The sequence below is a fragment of the Fukomys damarensis genome, unplaced genomic scaffold (assembly GCF_012274545.1).
Source record: "Fukomys damarensis isolate Sample0158 unplaced genomic scaffold, DMR_v1.0_HiC HiC_scaffold_8, whole genome shotgun sequence".
Classification (NCBI taxonomy): domain Eukaryota; kingdom Metazoa; phylum Chordata; class Mammalia; order Rodentia; family Bathyergidae; genus Fukomys; species Fukomys damarensis.
In genome coordinates, this window is record NW_022900920.1 from 17,088,260 (window position 1) to 17,100,058 (window position 11,799).

The following is an 11,799-nucleotide window of genomic DNA, read 5'->3' on the forward strand; positions in this document are numbered from 1 at the left end:
CTCATCTTTTTGGCCAAACTCACCATTTGGTAGTTTTTTTTTTTTTTTTTTTTTTTTAGTCAAAAAATATCCAAGACTCAAAACACCTATCATCTGTCATTCTTTCATTTATTATTCCTCAAGCAGAATGCATTAAAATGTGTGGGTTTTCTGTGGGAAACATCATCTGACTGTGAAGATAGAAGCTTTTCTGAAGGGGTGAAAATCTATTACTTATAAAATTTTCACATATTAGAAAAATAAGGCTGTTCTGAGAAAGGCCCCTTATATTAAACCTATTTGAATTTCCTTGATTTGAAGACCTCAGAAACTGAGGAAGTAAAAGGTGAAATAATTGGCAGAAAGATCCACACTAAGCTATGGACTAAATTGTGCTAAATAGTATTTTTAAGATGATGTTATTTTGTTACTCCAGAAAATCTTGGTATACAAAAAGAAAAACAAACTCCCTTCTAGTGCTTCCATACTTAAATATTTTTTTCAATCTTTATTGTCAAATTTTCCAAGATCCCAATTCCTCAATATATTCTTACTTAGATGCCACACTTAAAAAAATGGAAGGACATTTAACATAGCTGCTGCAAAATACTACACATGGGATGATTATGATTGGAATAGTATTGCCTTTCCAAGGATCTCTGTCCATCTGGCACAGACAGTCTTTTGAAAATGCTTCCCAGTATGTGTTACCCCTAGTTGGGTATTATTGTGTCACCTGAACTTACTTTAAAACCCAAACCCCACCAGATTGTTTAGTTTGTGTACGTGTCCACCCTGGACTTTCCTGACGCAGATGGGAATTTCTTCAGTGCAGACTCAGTCCAGGGCACTGAGCCACAAGACCACGTGCATCACAAGTAGAGTCTGCACTGCTTTTCTGGAGCAATCCAGTTCATTGCGTTAATTTGTCCTCTCACTGACTCTCTGAGAGAGGTACCATTGTGACCCTTTTCCAGATAAGGGACACGAGACAGGGTGCAAGAACTTATTTATTGAAAATGCCTGGAAACCACCCTTTCTGACCCTTGCAATAATTTGAACCTGAGGTGTGTGTGATCAGAACCCTTCAAACAGAGGCTGGGGTAAAGGGCAAGAGCAACTGCCCCAAATTAAATGGAAAATAAGAATGAATTATCTACAGTGTGCCTTCATCCTCTTGAAGCCAACAATTGTATGGTCTCATTCCAGAATGGTAGATGGAAACAGAGTGCCTAAAGATCAAGCTATTTTACTCACAAGCCTAGGATAATGTGGCCAAGGGCAGATAAGTATCACATTTGAAGAAATGCCATCCATCTAGAGAGTTTACTTTTTTGTTTAAGCTTCTCTCAGCCATTCATGAGACCCAGAGATCAAAGTCTACAATAACGCTTCTCTTTTCTGCTACCACCTGCGCTCTGGACTATCTTATTCTCTTAGGGTGTGGGCACCCTCTTTCTCATCCTTACAGTCATGCACCTTTGTGTCTTGTCCCCCATCGCAAGCCACTTGACCAGTTCCATCTTTCCTTCCCTATGAGCCTACTTAGGTGGTTGTTTCTTTGTCTGATTTCTTTTTCAAGGAGGCTTTACATAACTTTTGCTCTTTTTTGTACTCAGAAATCAAGGACAGAGTGCGGAAGTCAGAAAAAGAAAAGTTGACCATTCTGAAATTGTTACCTTCAGGCAGAGGATAATTCTGAAAATCCCTATACTTTAAAGATGTTTTCTTTCACAGAGGGAGTGAATGCTGTGATGCTCTGTGTCATGCATGAGCCTATCTAGCATCCCAAGTACCCTTGGTGCCCAAGAATTATTAATGTGCTGCCATCAACACAGTGGGTCCCCTCTGAATGGACTGCCTCTTGCAGTGATCTCATAAATGAGAGGTAATGGGGGAGAGAAACCCACCTGGCTTAGCGTGAAAGCGGCCCTGCCCATACAGGGCAGTAGATGCAGCCCAGTCAAAGGCTGGCCCTGAGCAGACTTTGATGTGAGGGAGAGAATTGTGTCTGCAGGGAAACTGTTTCTGTATCCACAGGGTGGAGAATGGAATCTGCTCAACTCTTGGAGCTGCATGAACGGGCTCTGAAAATCTTCATTAACCAATGCATTAAGATAATGGAAAAATAATGACACGCAGAGGACAATTGCTTTCATTATAATGTAGAAATTAAATCAGAACATCTTTTCTTCCCACCCCACTCTGTGAGTTTCGGAGAAGAGTCTTGGGGGTTTTAAACATTCTCTCAGGTGGGGAAAATGTAAATAAATGCTATAATTTAAGTTCATTATCTCCCAACACCTAGACATTTTTACAAATGGGAGGATGGGTTTGCTTTTCTTTCTTCCTCCTTTCTCCCTATCTCTTCAGTCAGAGATCCTGAGAGTCTTTAGCATGATTCATAGAAATGATGGAAAAAAACTGAGGGAGGGGTGCCACAAAACACACCTGAGTAAAAGCTGGCACATTTAGCTAGAGAAGGATTAATTGGTCCTCTAATGGCTCAAGTTTGAAAAATTCAAAGTGGTCCTGGCTTCCCTTATTTCAGTGCTCACTGCTTCCTCTTCCAGATGGAGCTCAAGTGATGGTGAGAACCCAGTTTATACCTCTGGGATGCAGACAGAAGCCTGAGGATGAGACAGGAGCTCTGGAGATCTTGGTAGTAAGGCAGGGAAGGAGACTGGAATGGAAGTCAGTAGCCAGGGTGGCACCCAGGGTAGAGCAGACAAAACCATCACAAGTTTGGATTATTCTCTGGACCCTGAGTATGAGTCACTGTAAGCCTTCTTTTCAGGAAATGCACCATGTCTAGTCCCTTGAATATAGTACAGATGATTTACAAGTGCTCAGTTGAATAAATATTTATTACATCAAAACATTAAACTAGAAGTGCAATAATTTCTCTTAAAAGGATTGGGGAGATGGATTAATATTATAAAAGTCATCTTGCTGGTGATGGTTCATTTGTGCTTTTGTTGATTCAGTCAGGAGTCTTGACAGCCATGGCTCTTCATTAGCTGGCTGTATGGCCTGTGTGGATTAAGTTGTGTCCCTCAGATGTACTCATGTCCGAATTTCAGATGCTGTGAGTGTGACCTTGTTTGGAAATAAGGTCTTTGTAGATGTAATCAAGTTAACATGATGTCACAATGGATTATTGTGGTCTCTAAATCCAATATAGTAGGTCTTCTTGTTAAGGGAGGGAAACTTGAAGATGATACACACAGGGCAGAAGGTCACGTGTTGGTGGATACAGAGATTGGTGAAATGCCGGCCAATGATTTCTGGGAACTACCAGAAGACAGAAGGAGCAAGGAAGGATTCAACCCTGGAGCCTTCAAAGCAAATGCGATCCAGCTAACACCTTAATGTGAGATTTCTGGCTTCCTCAACTGTGAGAGAAAGAATTTCTGTTGTTTAAGCCATTCGACTTGTGGAAAATTGTTATGGAAGTTCTGGAAACTATTGTATGAACTACAAATCATATTTTCTAGACCCACTTCCCTAGGTCTCTCCTAAATGGATCCCTGAATTAATTTCCTCTGAAATCCTGTTCAGCAATCTATCTGCTCATAAGTACTGCTCTTTCCAAAATCAGTCAACAGTTCTGTGAAAGCTGGGCTTAATATGTTGGTCTTGTTCACTTCTCCATCTCTGTAGTTATAAATATGAGGAGGGTATATGTTAATTGCAATGACTACAAGCACAGTGATACAGTGGTAGCAGAGTATGTCTGACCAGGAACTGCTTCTTAAGTAAGGCTTATGAATATTGGACCATTTCTTTTCTGGTGGAAATGGTTTTAATAATGTATTTTATGTAATTCAATATATCCAAAATATTATTACTCTTTATAATCAATATAAATTTTTCATGAGCTCTTTTTCACTGTTTTTCATAAGTTATTGACTGGTGGTGTGTATTTTAGTTACAGTACATCTCAGTGCAAACTATCTAATTTCAGTCGCTTAGCCACAAGTGGTTGGTGGCTAATGTCTTGTCAGGCTTAGTCTACATTTCCTCTCTCTAGAGCACTTCCATAGGTATGTGAGGACCTGGTTCAATCCCCAATACCACAAAGTACAAAAATTAAAATTAAAAAACTAAAGTAAATAATAACAAAATGACCACTTTTATTAATATGTTCTTTGTTCCAAAAAGTTTGAAAACAACTCATTAGGTTTCAGTAGTTTTCTCAAGTTTTGTTCAGATTCACACAACTTATTCCATCCCCAGTACTAGAACAATCAAACAACAGAATTAGCAGAATACAAATGATCAAGATGTGGTATGTATACTTATCAACCCCCCAGGCTGACTGTGATCACTATGCACGACAAACACATATGATAAACCCCAAAAAACTAAAATCTGAAAAAGGGTGGAAAAGAGAGAAAGGGAAAAGGAGAGCAATAAAAGGAACTTTTATCATTCTGTATTAATTCTGCCTTCCCAAAGTCAATGACAAATGAAAATAATCTCTAACTTTTAGAAAGACTCGACTTAAAAGAACTAATGATTCCATTATTTTAAAATTAATGAACTAATGAGATTTTCTTAAGTGGTAGACATGTGAATAATTTCTAGACTTGAAAATATTGTTAGTTAGACCAGGGATGTAGCTCAGTGGTACTGTGCCTGCCTGGCAAGCTCAAAGTCCTGAGTTTGTTCCCCAGTACAAAAAAAAAAAAAAAAAAAAAAAAAGCAAGTTAGTTAATCATGGTGACATGTTCCTGTAATCCTAACACTCTGAAAAGCTGATGCTGGCTGGAGAATCACAAGTTCCATTTAAGACTGAACAACTCAGCAACTTAACAAGACACTGTCTCAAAACATAAAAGACTGAAATCACATGTGGTGATGCTCTCTGGTAATCTGAGCAGCTCAGTAGGCCAAGGAAGAGGGTGGCAAGTTTGAAACCAGCCTGGGAAACTTAACAAGATTCTGTCTAACACTGGAATAAAGGGCAAGGGATATAATTTAGTGATACAGCACTTATATAGCATAGATTCAACCTCTTGCACTGAGAAAAACAAAATGCCAGCATGGGTTGAGCCATTTTTTTCTGTTTCAACTCCGTTTTACATAGTTGGATTTGTAAAGCTAATAAATTATTTATTCCAGGATCTGTAGCTCCAAATCCGTCATCGCTCCCAGTACCCTTTGAAGTATCACTCCAACACCTAATGGCTAATCTTCTACTTCTACTAAGGTATTAATGTTCAATTCCTCCAAAAGCAGATGCCAAAATGGCATCTGTGCAAGACTCTTATAGGGGCTGTACCTGCACCTGTGTGTGTGTGTGTGTGTGTGTGTGTGTGTGTGTGTGTGTGTGTGTGTGTGTGTGTGCCTGTGTGTGTGCCTGTGTGTGCATGCAGGGCGGTATCTGAGAGAACTAGCAAATGGCAGTGCAATGCTGATACTGGAGGAGGGTAGAGAGAGAGGCTGATGCCAAGTTGAGCAGCCTTTCTGAGGCTGCCTTGTGTTCCCAGCTCTTTGTAAGGAACCACTGCAGGCTGCTGCCTCCCTCTCCCTCTCTGCTGACATCTCCACAGATAGTTTTTCGGTTAGTGTTCTGCTTCCAGATCGCTCCCTCTGCCTCCACTCATTTCTGCTCTTTTTCATCCCCCAGATATAGAGAGTGTCAATCATTGAGTGTGTGATTCAAGTTAGCTCTTATGAATGTTCTTTAAATTCAAGATCTCAAGAATAATGGAGTAAAGATGAGGACCTGGAATCAAGACACTTGAAAAACAACAACTTGGTGAAGAAAAAATAATAGTTTTCTGGAGATTGGGAAGGAACTGACAGGAAAACTAGAGACTACCAAGAAGTGGAGAAATGGCACACAGTACAGAGTAAAGAGTGAAGCAATTTAGAAAGCTAACTCTACCTCCTTGGTGGGGGGGGCATTTTTGATATCACAAGTTAAGCCAGGACAGGGTTGGCAGCACCAGGAAAAACAACATACTCCAAGAAAAGCCCATGGCAAATGTAAACTGCAAAAACGGTATGGGATTTTACTCGGAAATGTGATTCCTTTTGCATGGCAAAAGGCTAAAACTGGAGAAGAAATCCAATACGGTGCCTGTCATATTTAAAAGTGTTTGATCAGGAGCTATTCTGAAAATGACTTAATTATTTAAAACTGAGCTACACAATAACCACAGAACGATTATATTTTGAGGTTCCTGGGGTCGCCCTACCACAGTGACTGGGTGGAGCACAGCCACAAAAGACAGTCGTGGAGAGGGTATAGTCTAGGTAGACCCCTGAGAAGTTTAAGGTCAGGCCAGGAAGGACAAGTGGGACTTGCTTTCTGAGCTGAGAATCCAGGTTGGTTGTGTGGGGCTTTCAGAGGGGGCTGGGCCTGAAAAAAGTGCTGCCATTAAGTCCATCAGTCTGCTTGATCCCTCTGCCTCACTGCCTTCATCCAATACAGAACACAATGGTCTGCTGCTTTCCCACTTGCCAATGAGATCAAGAACACACCTCAGTGTGGCTGGTTGTCACAGCCAGGGGTGCACTGTGTACGGACAGAGGGACTGGTGGAGTACAGGAGCACCTCAAGAATCCTCAGACCATGAAGTTAGGTGGAGAAAATCCTGTCTTGGGGGACACAGAAGGATGCAGAGACTGTGAGTGACTAGAGCGAATATAGCCTTAGAGCTGATGACCAAGCCCAGCAGGAAAGATTGGCAGGATTCATCATTCACACCTGAAAATGTGAGTGTAGAAACAAAATGGGTCTTAGTGATTCACTATTCCTCCTCCATATCTGGTGGATTCCAGACCCTGGAAAGAAAGAAACTACTCATTAAAAAGCACTGAGAGGGCTGGGGATTTAGCTCAGTGGTGCCACCACATGCCTTGCAAGAGCAAGGCTAGAGTTCCATCCCTGGTTCCAAAAAAATGGAGAAAAAATTATAGATTCATTTCTCTCATTCTTCATTGTTTCTGGAGGAGTTGAGGGGTTGTTTTTTTATTGTTTTATTTTGATCTCTGTTTTTTCTTTTATATTCTTATTATTTTCTGTTACTTTTATTTAATTTACATCTCAACAGGATTCTTCTCTTTTTCCATCTCATCTTCCTTTTCTTTATTTTTCAAATTTTACTTTTTTTCCTTTCCACAACCCTCCATCTTTACTGGTATTACTATTATGCCCTGTTAAGCTTTAGATATTTATTTGGTTCTATACTATTATTGTTGAATTCTTTTCAAATTATTAACGGTGTTATAGTGCATTTAGTAGTTATTTGCTGTACGTCAATATTGGTTTATCTTTGGGTCTATGTTATTATCATGGATTTCTTTTTGATTGTTAAGGTTGGTACAATGGTAGATTTTATTGGTTCTTATAGTGTATCAATATCTAGCCATGACTCTATTATTGCTGATTTCATCACTGTTGCTATACATGAGAATTGCTGTTATTTGGTTTTTAGTGCATTCCAGTATCTGATTTGTCTTTGTGACATCAACAAAACTGTGGTTAACTTCAGAGAACTTAGTGCGAGGCCAATTATACTGCACCTTCCCCCAAATTCAGGGATGATAAAATCTTAGGAAAAAGACAAAGGCCTATAATTAGCCATGCCCACAGTGGATCCCTGGAAAGGAAAAACTAAAGAGATATCCACAGTAGCAGTGAAGTCTATAATCAGCCCACACCCCTCAGCACACAAACACACACATAAAAAGTGAGAAAATAATGCAACAACATGCCTCCAAGGTGATCCAAGTGTCCTCAATGTGGAGGAAATCAAAAGTTAAACAGCTGAATTGTATGAAATGATAAGAGAGCAAATAAAAGCAGATTCATAAGGTTCTCAGTGAACTAAAAGATGATATAACTAAACAGAGGACTTAAAGAAAATGTTCAATGAGCTTACAGGTGATACTAGTAAAAAGCTAATGGAGCTAAACAAAACATCAGGAAACATGAATGATCAGTGGGTAAAGAATAGTCAATGAAAAGATACTAAACAGAAATCCAGAAGATAAATTCTTTTGGAAGTATGGGCAGCAGAAGTGACCAATATAAGGACAGAGCATCAGAACTAAAAGACAGGGCTGATTTGGATAATCATATACTCAGAGGTATCTTCTACAAAATCAAAGGAACAGACATGAAAAATGAATTCAGAGCCTGCTATATGATGCAAAGACTAGTTTTAAAACCAGAAAACAGTATGAATGGTATAAAAAGTTAAAGAAATAATGGGTGTCAAGAACTCAAGAAGCAACAAATATTGGAGAGGCTGCCTATGTTGCTGACAGGATTGCAAATTAGCACAACCATCATGGGAATCATGGAGAATCCTCAGAAAATTTAAGCTAACAACTCCATTTGACCCAGCTATTACCCTTCTATATATCTTCCTGCAATAGTTAAAAACGTCATATTTCAAGGATACTTGCTTACCTGCATTTATAGTAGCACAACTCATGATAGCTAAATTCTGGAAGCAGCCTATGTGTTTATCAACAGACGAATAAATAAAGAAAATGTGATATTTATACACAATGGAGTACTATTCTACTATAAAAGGATGCTTTTGGTTTATTTGTAGGACAATAGATTCACTTGGAGATCATAATGTTAAATAAAATAAATCAGGGCAGGGGATTTAGCTCAGTGGTACCATGCCTGCCTCACAAGTGCAAGGTCCTGAGTTTGATCTCAGGTATCAAACAAAAAAAAATGGATACGTATTGAGGATATACTTCTAAGTGAAATAAATAAGTCACACATACATAAATGCTGAATAGTCTCTCTAGTGTGAAAAACTATAATGGTACATAAGATCCTAATGAGATAATTGACAATGAGAAATAGGAAGAAAAGAGCTAAAAGTGTAGGGAAAGTGAGAAGGGTAGGGGAAAGGTAATAAGGGAAAAGAAAAAAATAGGAGAAAATGAAAAAATGGAAATAAAGTGTTTGTAAATGGGGAGGGGAGGAAGGGATGAAGGGAGGGCAGGGAGAAGGGGAAAAAATGAGAACCAAGACCTGTCATTTAAAGGTACAAGATCCCACTGATGAATGTAACTGTACTGTATACCTAAAATGTACCAATAAACTCAATGAGTAAAAAAAAAAGACACATAAGCTTAAATATCATATGGTTTCTCTTACATGAGAAACCCAAAGCATAAACAAATTAAAGAGCAAAATTATAAGTAAACAACAGGAGTTAAATCCCTTGCAAATAGGAAGGAGTCAAAGAGATGGAGGGAGGGGGAAACGAGTGGAGGAAAAGGAGCTGTAAAAATTATTAAGATGTGTTTTATACATGTACCAACTCCTCACAATGAATGTAACCATTATGTACTGCAAATACACACTAATAAACAATAGAAAACTTCAAGAGCCCAGAGATTTCTTTGAACTTCAGTGCTAGTACATGAGATAAGGGCTGCACATGTCCACGCCTGGCTGAACTGTGCCTAAGGACAACCCTTTCAAAGCAGGAAGACTTCACTTTGTCACGAGTCCCACCTGCTGCCTCATTCACCTGTGTGCCTATATTATTCACCTTGGCATTATATTTCTAACCATTACCTTTGGGTAATATTTGTTTTTTATCTCCCTACATCTCATCTCTCTCTGAGACCCAGGAGCATCTTCTGCATCCCAATCACATTCTTCTGCAGAAGGGAAGGAAGGGGCTGCTAATTCTTCTCTGCCATTTACCTTTGGTGGTTCTGTGCCTTTGTCCTAGCAGCACTTCCAGAAGTCCCTTCCCTTTTGATCAGGACTGAGCTTCCCTCTTCTTTTGAAGCTTTCTTGGCTCAATTTTAGAATTTTAGCACCAGCTGTGAAGGACACTGAGCATCAATACAGGGACTCCTGTCCCTCTCATACAGATGAAAACAGAGAGGAAGAAGAAAGAGTGAAACTATCACAGCTCAGATCAATCTAATCAGAGTTCTGAGCCTGATCCTTGGATTTTCTACTTATTCTGCCTCTTCCTGTCCGTGTGACCTGTGACTTGGGTCTCCATCAACTCCTCTGTGAAGGAGGCCAGCTCATCTTCCAGAGACTGAGTGGGGAGGCTGTGAGTCTGCAGTTGGCTCACTGAGCTCCCTGTTAGGCGTCATGCACATTCACACCCATCCATATCACCAAGGTGCAGCAGCCAAGTGTGTTGACTGCCACCAGCAGTTCGTGGAGAGGGGACCAACACCTCCCGGGCAGCAGGCCCTGAGAGCAACGTGTCCTTTCCTTTCCTCTCCACATTCTTTGCAAATGAGTTTCACAGTTTCTAAGGGTCCAAGAACACCAAGTCTTTGGAGGGATTAAAGTAAGAAGACAAAATAACTGAAGATAAATCAGTACTCATCTCTGGATAAAAGTTCCTCCAGTTCTTGTGAACTTTGACCTCCAAACAAATTCCCGGCAGTGTTCCCGGTTGGCACATGGTCTTCTGTGGCCTGGGACAGGGTGTTCAGGTACTGCCAGCTCAAAATGTTTTACCATATGCTGTTCAACAAAAACTTGATTATATACCAGTACATATAATAAAACTTCATTTAATTATAGAAGATATATAAAATAGCTAATACTCGAGTGCTTGTCAAATATAAGGAACTGAAGGACCCGAGTTCGATTCCCAGTACCAAATAAGTAACTGACTTAAGATTTTACACAGATTACTTAGTTTGTTCTACCCAAAACACTGTAAGGAAGGTAATGTTTTTAAATCTCAATTATTCAAATGAGAAAATTGAATCAAAAAAGATTTAAGTGAATTCCCCAGATCCCAGAGTCAATAAATGTTGAAACCAGGTTATAAACCCAATTACTCTTGACCTTAAAGCAAAATGTTGACAATGATTATTTCTTGAAATGAGTCATTTTCTTCTTTTAGTTCATCTGTAAGATAAACATTATAAAATAATTTGTATACAGAATATATTTATACAACGACTCACGACTCACTTGCATTAGAAAATAATCAATTAGAGATAATTAGAAATACAATCTGAAAAACTTTTTTGCAAATCTTTATTTCCATTGAGTGAGATCTCAGATGCATTTTAAGGGCCTCTTTGCAGTACGGTTTATCTGCCTGTAATCATTTTAATATTCCAAGGTTTAATTGTTTAGTTGCTTAATAACATTGATTCCCTTTGAAATTCTGTAGCAAGCTTAATAATGCCTTTCAAAAAGAGCTAAGTGACTAGTTAAAGAAATTATAGAATCATGAATATTTGCTGTAACAAGTCAGTTGTGATATTCTCTGACTTCATAACTGGTTGCTTTTCTTTTCCTGACTCTGGAGCAAATGAACATTGCCTACTGCTCAGTTTGTCAGCATAAAAGAAAATCATTGTAAGGCTTTGCTTTGTGATATGCGTTTCATTGTGCACTGTTGGGAATCATACTTCTGAATGCTGAACCAACACTTTTTACAAAAGGTCACAGTGACCACTGGAAAACGAGTTTGGTGCATATAACTCCATTCATCTTAGCGATTCAATCAATCTTTCCATTTCAGGGCATGGGGTGGAGGGAGCAAGATCAATAGGGTGCCTGGGACAGAGGCTCTGCATGCAAAGTAGCACAGCTGTCCCTATGATCAGATGAAAATGACTGGCAAATATACCAGTGCTACAGCTTCACAGCACAGTTCCAGTTCCCAGGGCTGTTATATGATAGCAATTTCCTACATTTAGGCTCAAGACTTAGATCTAGGGGTCATGGTTTCATCCTTGGAAGGCTACAGTATGAAGCAGAGCATTCTCCTTCCTTGATTCATAGCTTAAGAACTCTTGCTTTTTTTTTTTTTTTTTTTTTTTTTTTTTTTTTTT

At 39.2% G+C, this 11,799-nt stretch overlaps 1 long non-coding RNA gene across 2 annotated transcripts in view; it reads left to right on the plus strand.

Annotated features, from left to right (window-relative positions):
- The first annotated feature begins 3,191 nt into the window (after positions 1–3,191).
- The window catches only part of LOC104868152, a 17,966-nt gene continuing 9,358 nt past the window's right edge, over positions 3,192–11,799 (plus strand). The window contains exons 1-3 of one of the 2 annotated variants that reach the window (XR_781967.2): positions 3,192–3,352; positions 5,107–5,194; positions 6,425–6,708. This is a non-coding gene — a long non-coding RNA (uncharacterized LOC104868152). Of the gene's footprint in view, positions 3,353–5,106; positions 5,195–5,682; positions 6,147–6,424; positions 6,709–11,799 lie in introns of those variants that run through there. The other variant, XR_781966.1, reaches the window with a different exon arrangement.